General features: G+C 54.7%; 1 long non-coding RNA gene across 1 annotated transcript; it reads right to left on the minus strand.

Annotated features, from left to right (window-relative positions):
* Nucleotides 1–4254: 4254 nt before the first annotated feature.
* LOC133627747 (uncharacterized) lies at nucleotides 4255–12628 on the minus strand. The gene is made up of 2 exons (XR_009820373.1): nucleotides 11203–12628; nucleotides 4255–4956 (listed from the first exon to the last, which is right to left on the minus strand). It is a non-coding gene; the product is annotated as an uncharacterized LOC133627747 (long non-coding RNA).
* Nucleotides 12629–12751: the final 123 nt, after the last annotated feature.

Raw genomic sequence — 12751 nt, forward strand, 5'->3', positions numbered from 1 at the left:
CCCTGCATTCCCTAATCAATGCTCTGACCAGTGACAACCAGCAGCTTTTCCTCGCCCCCAGAGAGGCCCGTGGCTGGGAAGAGAGTGGCTCTGCTCAGGGGGTTTAGATGCTGAAGCACAGGAGGCTGCTGAACTTTGGGTCACCTCGTTGTTCAGCCTCAGGGAAGTCTGAAGCTTTATCAGCCTTTGAGGATGTCTCCCAGCCTTCTGCACTCCTTCATCTTCTTCAGCAGGACTCCCTGGCTTAGCAGTGCTGCCTCGGGGAGGCCCTGGGAGGGGAACCCGGCTGCCTGGGCACAGACACAGGCTCTGGCCAAGGTAAGAGCAGGTTCCTGCTGCCCGTGGGAGAGGGAGCACCAGTCCCCTGAGAGCCTGGGCTGGGCGAGTTAGGGAAGCACCGTGTCCTCCCCACCATTGCAGAGGCCACAAGGTGCACAGAGCAGCCGGGGGGGGTGGCAGTGCCCTGAGGGCTCCCTCTGTGCTGGTGCTCAGTGCTGGTGCTCTGCCCACGGAGCTGCCCCTGCCCTGGCTGGGGCTCCTGGGAAGCTCCTGGCAGTGCAGGTGGCTGGTTCTGCTCTGCAGATCTGGGGGGCTGCAGCCAACTGTGGGGTTTTGTGCCCAGTGTTATGGGCTCTTGGTGTTCTCTCATCCCTCAGTGAATCGCTCTGGGGGCTGCCTGCCAGTCCAAACCCAGTGCTGCCCATCTGACAGCCTCGCTGGCCCATCCCCGTGGGCCCTGGCAGCATTGTTCCTGCATCACAGCAGCAAGAACCATCTCGTGCTGTAGCTCCAGGTTCCCAGCAGCACAAGGGTGGATTTTGCTGGGTTTTAGGGGGACTCCAAACTGGCTCAAAGCTCTTCAGGGTGGGAACTGCCCCGGCTGGGGCTACGTGTGCCTGCAGACGACCCCCCTGGTTTGTGTGCATGGGATGGAGCCAGAGGCTGTGCTTCTCCTGGGCAGGTTCTGGGCACTCTGGACTCCGGTGGGTTCCGTGGGGGTCTCTGTGTGTGCAGGGCAGTGCTGGTGGGTTGGGCAGCGCCGGCTCTGTCCCAGGGCGGGTGCTGAGCTGCCTGCTCGCCATCGCTCGTCCCTCCAGCACAGGCCAGTTGCGGCGGCTGTTGCGCAAGGCAGAGCTCCCAAATATGTGAGAGCATTCTTGACTCTTTGCCCAGAGCCCACCAGTTCCTTTTGAAGATTAAGATAGGAGTGATGAAGGCGATTCACCTCCCAGGGAACAAAGGTCGTGTGAAAGTATGAGCCTGCAGAGGGCTGGTGCTGGCAGCCACGGCAGCTGCCTCGGGTGCAGGGGCTGCCCTGGACAGTCAGCAGCTGGTTTGTGCTGACTCCAGCCAGAGACACTCCGGTGGCTCATAAAGATGTACGTGGTGGGTCTCTGGGCACAGGGGCAGCGTGCTTCAGCGAGTGACAGAGCTGTTGGGTTGTTGAAGCCCCCGAAGCTGCTGCAGTCCCAGCCCTGCCCTCACCCTGCCCAGCCCAGCACTGACCCACAGCCCTCAGCACCTCAGCCCCACGGCTTTGGGATCCCTCCAGGGCTGGGCACTCCCCTGGCAGCCTGTGCCAGTGCCCAGCCCCTGAGCAGGAGGGTGGCAGGGACAGGGTTTGCTTCTGCCCTTCTTTCCTGTCAGGGTAGGGCGAGGGGAGGACTCCCTGCCAGGGTGACATCTCCTGTGGCACAGTCACTCCCCAGCACCTCTCTTCTCTTTGCTTTATCAGATGGAAGCACCCAGGGGAGGTTTTGGGTGGTTTTTTGCAATACCCACTAATTGCAGCATCTACAAAAACTGAAACTTCCCACTGAACTTTGGCTAATTCATGATCATCTGCCACTGCCCAGCAGCGAGCTGTCAGCTGCTGAGCTGCCCTGAGCCCCTGGGCACGGGGCTGCTGCTGGTCCTGCTCTGTGGGGGTTGGCAGAGCCCTGTTTGTGCCCATGTGCCACAGCAGCTGTAGGGGAGGCTCCCTGAGCACTGGGGGTGAGCAGGCAGCTGCAGGGAGGGAGATGCCCACAGCAGAGCAGCTCGTGAGCAGGGTTGTGCAAGCAGCTCCCTGTGTTTTATGGGGCACTGACATGCTGTGTCTGGAGGGGTCCTGGTGTTGCACAGCTTTCTAATCAAATTGGCATAAAAGACTGATGAAGATGAGAGGGGAGTTTCTCTTCCACCAGCTGCAGGTGTTTCTAGCCTGTCCCTTTCCTCTTTACCTTGGTGATCATCCTTAACCCCTCCGGGCCAGATCTTCAGCACAAATAGACTGGGCTGGCTCTGCTCCTCTAACTGAAACGGCCTGGTTTGTGCTGGCTGGGGATCTTGTCCCAGCTTAGTCAGCAGAACAGCTCTCAGGGAGTTGGCACATTGATGCAGAATGTTTTAAGCCTGGGGTATGATCTGGACAGGGCTCCAGAAGAGCCCACTGAGGCTTCTGTGAGGGCTCTGGGGAGGCCGATGGCACCGGCGTGTCCCTGCTCTGCGTGGGGCTGGAACCAAAACTGCAGCTGGGCAAGTTCAAACACTGGAAATATTGCTATTGTCTGTGCTTTCAGCCCTTCAGGAACCTCCCAGGAGGACTGAAGGTCTTAGAAGAAATAAACAGGGCAAGAAATATGAGTCTGACTGCAAAAATAATGTGGCTCGTGCCTGGCACCAAGGAGCCGATGGGCAGAGCCTGGGGCTGAGCTCTGCAGGGAGCCAGCGAGGGCTGCTCCACACAGGGAGGCTGCAGCAGGACTTGTCCCTGTCCCTGCCTCGTACCAGTGGAGGACAGGACAGCCAGAGGGGCATTAAGCCCTTGAGATGGTGCTGAGGTGCTGTCACGCTGCTCTGCTGGGGGAGGGTGTCCTTGCCCTGCACCTTGCAAGTGTTTCTCTCCCAGTCCAGCAGAGATCCTGCAGGTGAAACGTCTGCTGCTGTGACAGCCAGTGAAGTGATGGTTTTACACACACCAGGACTCCCAGAACCTGTTTGTCAGGCACACTGTCAGTCAGTGATGCTTTCATGGCCTTTACATGGCAAATGTGCTTTTGAAATAACACCATAAAACATGGACCAGGCAGGGCCCTGGGGCTGCTGCTGCCCTCTGGCCCCTCAGATGGCACCAGACCCTCGGTGGCAGGAGATGCCATGCTCTGAGGCACCTGGTGCCCATCACAACGCCACTGGCACTCACAGAGGGTCTGTGTGCCACCCAGTCGGGGCCTTTCAGAAGTGCTGTGTCTCTCCAGGGCTCCACTGCTGCTGTGGGTGAGCTCTGTTCATCCATGTGCTGTGTTTGTTTTTTCCTGCTGAGGGGGCAACAGCACTTCTGGTCACATCTGTGTGTTGCTGTCTCTGCTAGTGTGAAGCACTCCAGAGCAATCAGTTCTTCATGTGCCAGGGACCCCTTCCTGTGCTTTGTCCTGTTTGTCAGCAGTGCAGAGCCTCTGCAGTCCCCAGGGACAGACTGTCCAGGCCCAGAGGAATGAGGGTCTTTACCAGGTGGGATGGCTGGAGCACAGTCAAACAGGACTTCTGCTTGTGAGGACAACAGGAGATGTGAGGAGCAGGTCCCATGGTGATGGGTTTTGCACCTGCAGCTGCTGTGAAGTGCCCTGGGGAGGTGGATGCTTTATCCTCCTGTGCCAAAAGCTTTGGGAAATTATCTGGGGGGGAGGTCCAATTGTAAGGCTGTGGGCTCTGTTTGTTGTAAAACAGAAAGACTTGCCAGGGGTGCAGCCTCTGTAGAGACCTGGGTGCCCAGCACCCGGAGCAGGACGGGGCTGACAGCAGCGAGCTGGCGGAGGAGTCCCAGGGCAGGTCCTGCCACCGCTCACTGGCTGAGCTGAGGGAACAGGCTCTGACCCTGGCCCTTGGGCGTGGGGTGTTTTTGTGTTTTCTGCCAAAACAGACTGGTGATCTTCCCTCCTCATGTTTAATTTGCCCTCTGTCCTTATCAGATGCCACTTGGCATTTCTTCCCTCCCAGCCTGCAGCTTCCCACTCTTCTGACAAACCCCTCGTTATGAGATACAGCTGCTGAGAGATGTAGTAAAGATGCCCCTGTTGGGTAAGGACAGCCCTAGGCTTTCTCATGGTCTCATTTTTTTCCATAGTCAGGCATTTATTGTTGATCCTAATCTCAGGCCAGACAACGTCACTGCACGGTGACAATAAATTCACTTGAACGATTTGCTGATGGATTTATTTGTCATCTCACAAGGACACCAAAGGGGAGCAGGGCTTGGGAAAAGGGAACTTCCTCTCATGCCTTTTAATTTCTTTGAAACCAGCAGTGGATGGGATACAAGGGAAGGGCAGTTCTGGCTTCCAGCTCTGACTCCCAGCCTTGGCAGGGGCTGAGCAAACGCCCCCGTTTTTCCCAGCAGGTCCCCTGGTGCTGTGCAGCCACCAGCAGCCCAGTGCTCCCAGATCTGACTCTGTGTGCCTGGTATGTTCCTCTGCAGGGGGGTTCAGCTGCTGGCAATGCAAAATAAACAGCCTCCTCCTTAAAGCCTCTGCCTGGGACGGGAAGGACCTTTTTCCAGGCCGTGTGTGCTTTGGCTTCTTGCTCTGTACCACGGTGATTGGGAATTGCCTCCAAATCATAGGGGTGGTGCAGTGTTTAATTACTGTTTGTAAATGTCTGAGAGATCACCTGATAAAGGTCCCTCTGACCAGTGCTCCAGGCCCAGGCTCCCCTCCAGGGCAGCGCTGCAGCCCCCTGCCCTCAGCCAGGAGCTGGCCCAGGGAGGGACACGTGGCATCACCCGGCTGTCTGGCACGTGTTGCTGTCACAGTGGTGTCTCTGCCAGGCTGGACGTGTCTGACAGGAGCTGTCTTTGCCTCTGAGGGTTTGTGTGGCTGACAGGCTCTGGAGTAAATCTGCAGCAGGTCTGTGTCCTGGAGGAAGATGCTGTACCCTTGGGAGGCTCCTGGGTGAGGGAAGGGTTGATGTTGTAGTGACCTACAAGACAAACAGGAAAGGGATGTAAATACCAGAGGAGGCCTCCTGGGTGGCACTAAGGAGAGTGCATCAGCCAGGGAAGGAACCAGGAGGGAAAGGAGCTGGTGTGACAGGGCTGTGTGGGGAGGTCACTGAGGGACTGGAGAGGTGCTGTCCTGGGCAGGGCTCGTTTCGAGGGCACTGAAAGGCAATGTTAAACTTTGTCCTGAGCACAGGAACAAGTGGAGATATCAGCAATCTGAAAGGATCAAACAGCAGAACTCACACGGGCTGTAACTTGTCAGATAAGCCCCTGGTCTCAAACCTCCCCAGGCACTGGGCCAGCAGCAGACTTCTTTTGCAGCACGAGTACTGTGGAGCTTGGTACACTGTGCACTAACTTGGCTTCTCCAGAAGCCTCTGGCTCTGGCACTGGGTTGTGGGGTGTTCCAGTGATGCCTTATGGCTACTCAAAGCTGTCAGGATGGTTTGCAGGTGGTTATCTCAGCAGCAGTCCAAGAGGACCTACCCAGAGCTCTTGGAAGGAGGACTCACTGGTGTCCTGACACCTCCTTAGCTGAATTTGTGTGTGGTGGTGCTCTGCATCCTGCAGGATCAGAACCAAAACCACCAGCAACATCTTTCCTCCCAGCTCAAAGCTCATGGATGTGGAGAGGGCCATTGTCCAAATTCTTCCAAGTTTAGTCCTGTCGTGGCTTTGCACATAGACACTGTCTGGCCAGAAAGGCTGTTGCTTGGCCTGCAGAAATCCAGAGGTCTGGTTCAGGAAAAAAGGGCTTGTGAATGCCTTTAAATTGACTTTACCTGTGGGTAATTACCAACAAAGGAAAGCCCACATTTAAAATCCAGTTGTCTCCATTGTGAGTGGTTCTAATGATGCAGCTGTGGGGCTGAGATCTGGGAGCTCTCTCTGATTGCAGGCAGGTCTCTGAGGCTGCCCAGCCTGTCAAGGCTGCATTTGTGCTGATGCACAGTCACAGCTTGGGTCACTGTTTCCTTGTTTCTCACTCATTTCTTCTCCAATGTGTGTCAGTTTTCACCTGTTGCTGCCTCAGAAGCTGATCCCTCCACTTGCTGGACAAAAGCTGCCTTTTGCCTGAGCGAGAGCAGTGACCACAGCATCAGTCTGCCTTTTTCTTCTCAGATGTCTCTCTGTCTATAGCCATAAATTATCAGACACTGCCATCTTTTAAATAGATAGTTTCCTGTTCTGCTTCTTGTAGGTTAGATATTATCTCCTGCAGTAAATCATGAGTCAGTGGTTAATTCAAGAAGGGCCGTTCCCAGGAGCAAATTCTTACAATGTTAAAAATAATATGATGCAAATCCATTATAGTATGATATAGAAAATAATTATGGCCTGCAAACGAGTTTAATCAAGGTGGGACATGCTGGGGCAGGTCCCAGAGTGAGTCACAGCAGGAAAGTTCAGAGCCCCGGCGCAGGGGCTGAGCAGAGGCGGCTGCCCCATGTCGCGGGGCCCTGGCTCTGTGCGTGTGCTCCCTGCACACCCAGCTCGTGAGGCAAGACCTGTTTGTTTAAAACACCTCTGCTGATGTTCAAACTGTATGAAGTTCCTGTAAAAGCAGGAGTTGCTTCCAGGCCGTGCGTGCAGCCGCTCAGGTGACGAGTGGCAGCTCATTAAGTTACGTCGTCTTCGCTCTGGCTTACGGAGCCCTGCAAAGTCATCAGATATCCCAGAGCCAAGGTGATCTGCCTCACCACCCAGTGCATGTCCTGTGTGGAAAGGGAACAGCTCACTGGGAAATGGCTGCAATGGGCTGTGCAGAAACAGCCAAAAACTCTCCCCAAGGGAGAACAAAACAATCCCAAGGTGCTCACAGCTACAGCAAGACACCGGTGGAGGAACAGGAAAGTCCATTGGCAGTGCACATGCTATTATAAACTATCTGATCGTTGCTAATAACTGTGTTTTGTTAATGTCTTCCATATCTCAAAGCATTCTGAATTCCTGTGGATTAAGGCTTGCAACAGCCCCGGGAAGCCTGGTCACCGTGCCACGGGAGGGGAGCAGCAGGCACACAACAGTTAAGTGACTTACACAGGGTGAATCAGCACGAGGCTGAGGGACTGAACCTGAAGGCTTAGGTCCTCAGCTGATACAGGCTGGCACAGCTCCACAGCCAGTGGAAGGGCACAGAACAGTTACATCAAGTGTACGTAGGCAGCCCTGAGTGCCAGCTCTGGGGCTGAACCTCAGAGCCCGCTGTCTGTCAGATGTAACGTTCACCTTCGTGGCAGAAGTTCCCCATAACCAATGCAGGAGGGGTTTCTGGGGTGAAACCCCCTGGGAGGCCGTGGGCTCTGTCAGTATCAAAGCTAGAGATGTGGCAAGGACAGGGCTTGCTGCCATCCCATGGCCAGGGATGTGTTTTTCCTCCCCTGGTCTGATGTGTGCTTGAGGGCAGCTGCCCTGAGAGCTGCACCCAAACTGGGTTGGTTGTAGCTAGTTCCAGTGTTTTCTGGAACATCAAACATCACAGACATTATACAATTAGCTGTGACACCTTCTGGCCTTGTCTCCCATGAAAATCTGCATACCCAGAACTGATTGGGAGGAGTGGGGATTTTCTCAGCTCTCCAAGCAAAGAGTTGTTGAAACATGCCAGAGTTTCCCTTGCTAAAGTCTTGCCTGGGCTGAAAACATGACAAGATCTTGTGGGCACTGGCAGCTGGACAGGTACTAAGGTACTCCTTCAGGTACCAAGTTTCATTGATTTCTTTTTTGGGGTGGTGAAGTTCATCAGCTTGCAAAAGAAACCTTAAAGACATCCTTCAGGTCTTGTGTTAGAGCAGATGCTGAAAACACTCACTTTATGTATTGCAGAAAGCTCAGCACGATGCTCTGAACAATCCCACCAAGTGTTTGTGTGTGTGGGTGGAACCTCCTTTACACTTTAACCAACAGCACTGACAGTTTTGCTTTAAGGTTCATGCAGAATTTAAAGAGGCCCTTACAGAGCAGCTCAGAGTAGCTGTTGGGCTTCCACCTGAATCAAAACTGAGTGTAACAAATGAGAAATCATTTCCCTTCGTGGCTGGATTTCAGAAACATCCCCAGGACACCCTTCAGTGGCTACTGCAGATGCAGCCAGCAGAGGCAGTTACAGGCAGCTCTGTAGCCCCCTGAAGCCAACACAAAGGCACCAGGTGACTCTTGCAGCTTTAGAAATCAGGCTGAGATGAAATCCTTCCTCTTGCCAGTGAAGTGTCCAGTTCCTGTCTTTGCCAATGAGGAGCTGTTGATCTCTGCAGGGTGATGAGTGACACTGTAGAACCCTGGCCCTGGGGTTTCAGCCACTTGCACCCCCAAATGTTACACCCTAACTGTAATTGTGCACTGAGGTGGGTGTCGTCATTGTCTGCAAACCATAATCCCTTCACGCACGTCTCCCCTTGCACGGAGACTCAGTGTTTCTGAGCATGAGGAAGATCAAATTTCTCTCCTGTCTACATGGCAATTTGTATAGAGTGGGAGCCAGAGCAGAGCTGGAATCTCACCTGTAACATCTGAGTGGGGCCTCATTAATTCAGCTGTGGGCAGAATGCATGATGTGCAGCCACCACACCTTTCCTGTCTCTGCTCTCTTCCTGGGCTTTGTGAAAAGGAGACTGGGAGGGCTTCTATTTATAGAGTCAAATAGATCAAGCCCTGCCTGTGTGGTGCACGCTGCCTGCAGCGTTTCACCCGTGGTCCCACGAGGTGCCTGAGTGCCCTTGGTAACGTGCCCAGCTTCTGCCAGCCCCAGAAACAACAGTGGGACTTTGGAAGGTCTGGGACAATGTGAGATGAAAGAAGTAGCTTTAGACTAACATAAACATGAAATGATGTAGGGTGGGAAGAGCTGAAGCTCTTTGAGAGCATTCTGCCACTATGTGAAGTTTGTTAATTGTCTTGTCTGCCAATTACCAGTGGAAAATACTCTGGAAGTGCCTGGAAGCAACTTGGTTCCTGTTCTGATGATTTCAGAGTTGGATTCTGACGGTGACCAGACCCCCACCCCCAAAAACCAGCACATAACAGTGAGGGAGAGAGAAGAGGATGCATGGGACCAGGAATGAGGCAAATGTGCAGTCAAGAGGGGAAAAGAAAAGAGTCTGGACATTGTTCCACTCGTGCAGAGGCTGAATGGAAGGATCTGACCACACAAGTTTTGCACAGGATGGGAGGAGCAGGAACGATGGCAGGTTAAACGTGGGGCAGGGGAAGCCTGCACAGGATGAGTGTGGGGTTGATTAAAACCCCCCATCCAGACAAGAGCTGTGCTGGTGGCCATCCAGCAGCAGCCACCCTGGAATTACACTCTGCCCCTTAAGAAACAACCAGAAAGGGGAGAAGAAGGGAGGCTCTTGCTCTGCTTGGTCTTGCCAAAGAGCAGACTGAAGGGAAGAACTGCTGGGAGTGGGCAGGCAGAGTTGTCTACTGGAGATGCTGTTGATTTAAAGTGAGATCATGGGCAAATCACTGTACTAGTCAGGTTTATTCAGAGCTGTATCTTGCTACCAGCAGGGACAAGTGCAATGGTGTTATAAATAATACAACTCAAATGTGTGCCACATGCATGAAAGGTGGAAGAGGCCTGCAGGGACTCAGACCCTGGCTCTGCAGCTCTCGTCACTTGCACACACAGTCCCTGAGGATTTGCTCTCTCTCATCCAAGTGCCACCTGAGTTCTAAAGCAGATGTTCACAAATAACCTTTCCACGTGTTTTTCTTTGTAGGAAAATGCTCCAGGACAGACCAAAAGCAGAGGTGTGTGCTGCAGCCCTGGGAGCTTCAGCAGAGCTGCTCTGACTTGGGCTGCTTCCAGTTCAGCCCCTGTGAGACACTTCCAGGACAACAAGCTTAGGGGAGGAAGCTTCTGGAGACGTGGGCTGGGAGCTTGGCCACACAGAGTAGGCAGGGAGCCTCAGCTGGTTATTTTTTATCAATCCCCTGAACTAGAAGCAGAACAGACACTGCACTGCCTTGGTCCTGGGTTTGCGTCTCTGCCAGGCACTGCCACGTGCTTGAGGTTCTCCACCCTGTGCTCTGAGGACAAGAGAGTTGTGCTGAGGGAAGCAAGACTGGTCCAGTTTGCTGGAACTGGCTGTTGAAGTTGCAGCAGGTTTCCAAAGCAGCTGATAAAACCCTGCATCTGCAAGCTGCCCTTCCCTGCTGGTGCCCAGGCTCAGCTGCTCCCGCTGACCAGCTCACTGAGGCTTGGATGGAGTCCCACGCTCAGCCCTGCCCCAGACAGGGCAGTTCCTACTCCCACAGCACCTTCCTGACTAACACCTTTCAGGGGAGCATGTGTCAGGGAAGGAGCTACAGAGCCCTTCTGCCAGCACATCCAGCTCTGTGTTTGGCCAAAGCCCTTCATCACCTCTGAGACACCCTGGAGAAGGCACCTCGTGCTGAGGTGACTGCACAGCTCTGGGTCCTGTCCTGGCAACGTGAGGGGTGCTGAGCTGTGAGGTGAGGCTGGAGCAAAGACCCTGCACACCCCAGGTTCCTGGTAGCCGTGGGGACGTGTGAGGATGGTGGCAAGCTGGCAGTTGCAGAAGTGGGTCAGCTCAGCTGTGAGGTGTTCTGGGTCAGGTACTTAGAAGCAAATAAGCTCCTTACGTTGCCTAAATTACAAGTGGGTGAACTCCACGTCCTGGCTTTTACTCCTGAGTACCCTGCTGAAGGAATGTGCTGCAGAACAGCCTGTGCTGAGGAGGACACAGTCAAGTGCTTTTGATGGAGGAAACTGTCCTCAGCCCCCTCAGTCCAGGGCTAATGGAGCTGATCCTTCCCCTCCCCTACCTGCTGCAGGAACTTTTCCCTAGGGATGAAGCTTAAGGATCAGCCAAGCCCTTGTGTAGCTTGTGGTTTGGCTCCCTGCCCGCTCTGCCCTTCCAGCAAAGGGAAGGGAGTTGCTTTGTGAAGCCACCTGAACGCTCTGCCTCTTGTCTTTCAGTCAGAACGTAGCACCAGGTCACCTGGAGCTGCTGGAAGCTGACCAGGCAGACTGATGGCGCCTACAGGAGGCATTTAAGCAACTTCTCTACCTTGATCATTTTCCCTCATCTCGTCCTTCACATCCTTGATTGCTGTTATTCAGCCCTGAGATAATACACTCCTGATATGACTGAGATGGGAGAGACAAGCAAGGAGGAAGAGATCAAAGGCAGGAGAAGAAAGAGAAGATGCCAAAGGCAGAAGAAAGAGGGGAGATGGCAAACACTTCCTGGATTTACCTGCTTTACATGCCCAGTGCCCCCAAATCTCCCGGGTTCTGCTATTGCCATGTGGTCACCAGACAGCAGGGCCACGGGCTCCCTCCTTCCACCAGCTGAGGAAGCACCTTGGAAGCTGGATCCAGAAAGCCCAGGAGGCCCTTGGCACCTGTGAGCTTTGGCTGGACTCGAGCAGCCGCCCGGGAGAGCTAAGGCTGGCAAGGCAATTTGGTTTGGAACGTATCTTTCTGCTTCCCTCTGCTGGCCAGACACGAGATGCACCGATGGAACTCCGGCCGCCGGGCGGGACCGGGCTGCAGAACAGGGAGCCGGGAGGGGTCGGTCACCTCCTGCTGTCACCACCCAAGCGCTCACTCCGCTGATCGCCTCGAATGTGCTCCCGGACTGCAGGAGAAATGCAACGTGTGTTTGTGCTCAGAGCTGGAGCCGGGAGCAGGGCCCAGGCTGAGGGATGGGGAGGTGGCAGATGAGGGTGTTGTGTGTGAAGCAACCTCAAGGTTTGAACCAATAATGCTGCATCATCGTTCCCATCCTGTTATCAGTCGTGATTACCAAGTTAATTTAACAGCCTTGATGTGAACTCAGCTGCTGCTCTGGTTACCAAACAGGATCCTTGTGAGTTGCAAAACGAAAACCAAAACAAAGACACAAGCTGTAAAGTTTGTAATGACTCACTTGGGCACATCCAGATCTCCCTGGGAGTTAAAGGGGGGGTTGAGTTGGTGATCACTTCCCTGTGGTGTTTGTGAGGAGGAAATCCTGAAACCTCCAAGGAACAGCCAGTGGTAACAAACCTGTGAATATGGAACCTGCAGCTACAACACTTTCATCTTAAACAGGATGAAAAGTTAAAGGCAGATCTAACATTAATGAGGTGTTCAAGGCAAGAAATCAGCAGCCATTTCTGCTTTTTATTTCCTTGTTCTACGCAGCAAAGGACAAAAAAGGCCCTTTGAAGCACTACTGTTGATGGATGGGCTTTAGGAGTGACTCAGGGTTGTTAAATTGCTTCTGTGGTTTGTCCTCGTTTAGGGAGCCAGTCCAACAGCCCAACAGCTCTGCTCCAGCCCGACAGCTCTGCTCCAGCCCACCCTCGGACAGAGGCCCAGCCCCCAGCCCCTTGCCTTGCTCCCGGCTGCCGATACACGGTGGGGCGGCAGCTGCCGCAGGTTTCAGACGGTGCAGTCTGACAGAACCGGCGCCTGCTCATGTGAGCGCTGCTGAGGTGCCCCTGAGCTCAGGCTGAGCAGCCCCAGGCCCGCAGCCTTTCCTCCTCACACGTCCCATCCCCTGAGCACCCTGGGAGCCCTCGCTGGCCTCTCCGCAGCCGCTGCCCGTCTCTGCTGAGCTGGGGAGCCCAGACCTGGCCACACGGCCGCAGCCGCGGCCTCCCCAGCGCAGAGCGGAGGCCGCGGCTCCTCCCCCGGCCCCGGGGCCGCCGGAAGCGGCGTCACGGCCCCGCCCCGGCGGCGGCGCGGTGCACGCCGGGAATGGCGGCCCGTGTCCGGGTGAGGCCGCGCGCTGCGCGCCGGGGCTTTCGCCGCCACCC

Source organism: Colius striatus, chromosome 24, assembly GCF_028858725.1.
Source record: "Colius striatus isolate bColStr4 chromosome 24, bColStr4.1.hap1, whole genome shotgun sequence".
In the NCBI taxonomy this organism is placed as follows: Eukaryota; Metazoa; Chordata; class Aves; order Coliiformes; family Coliidae; genus Colius; species Colius striatus.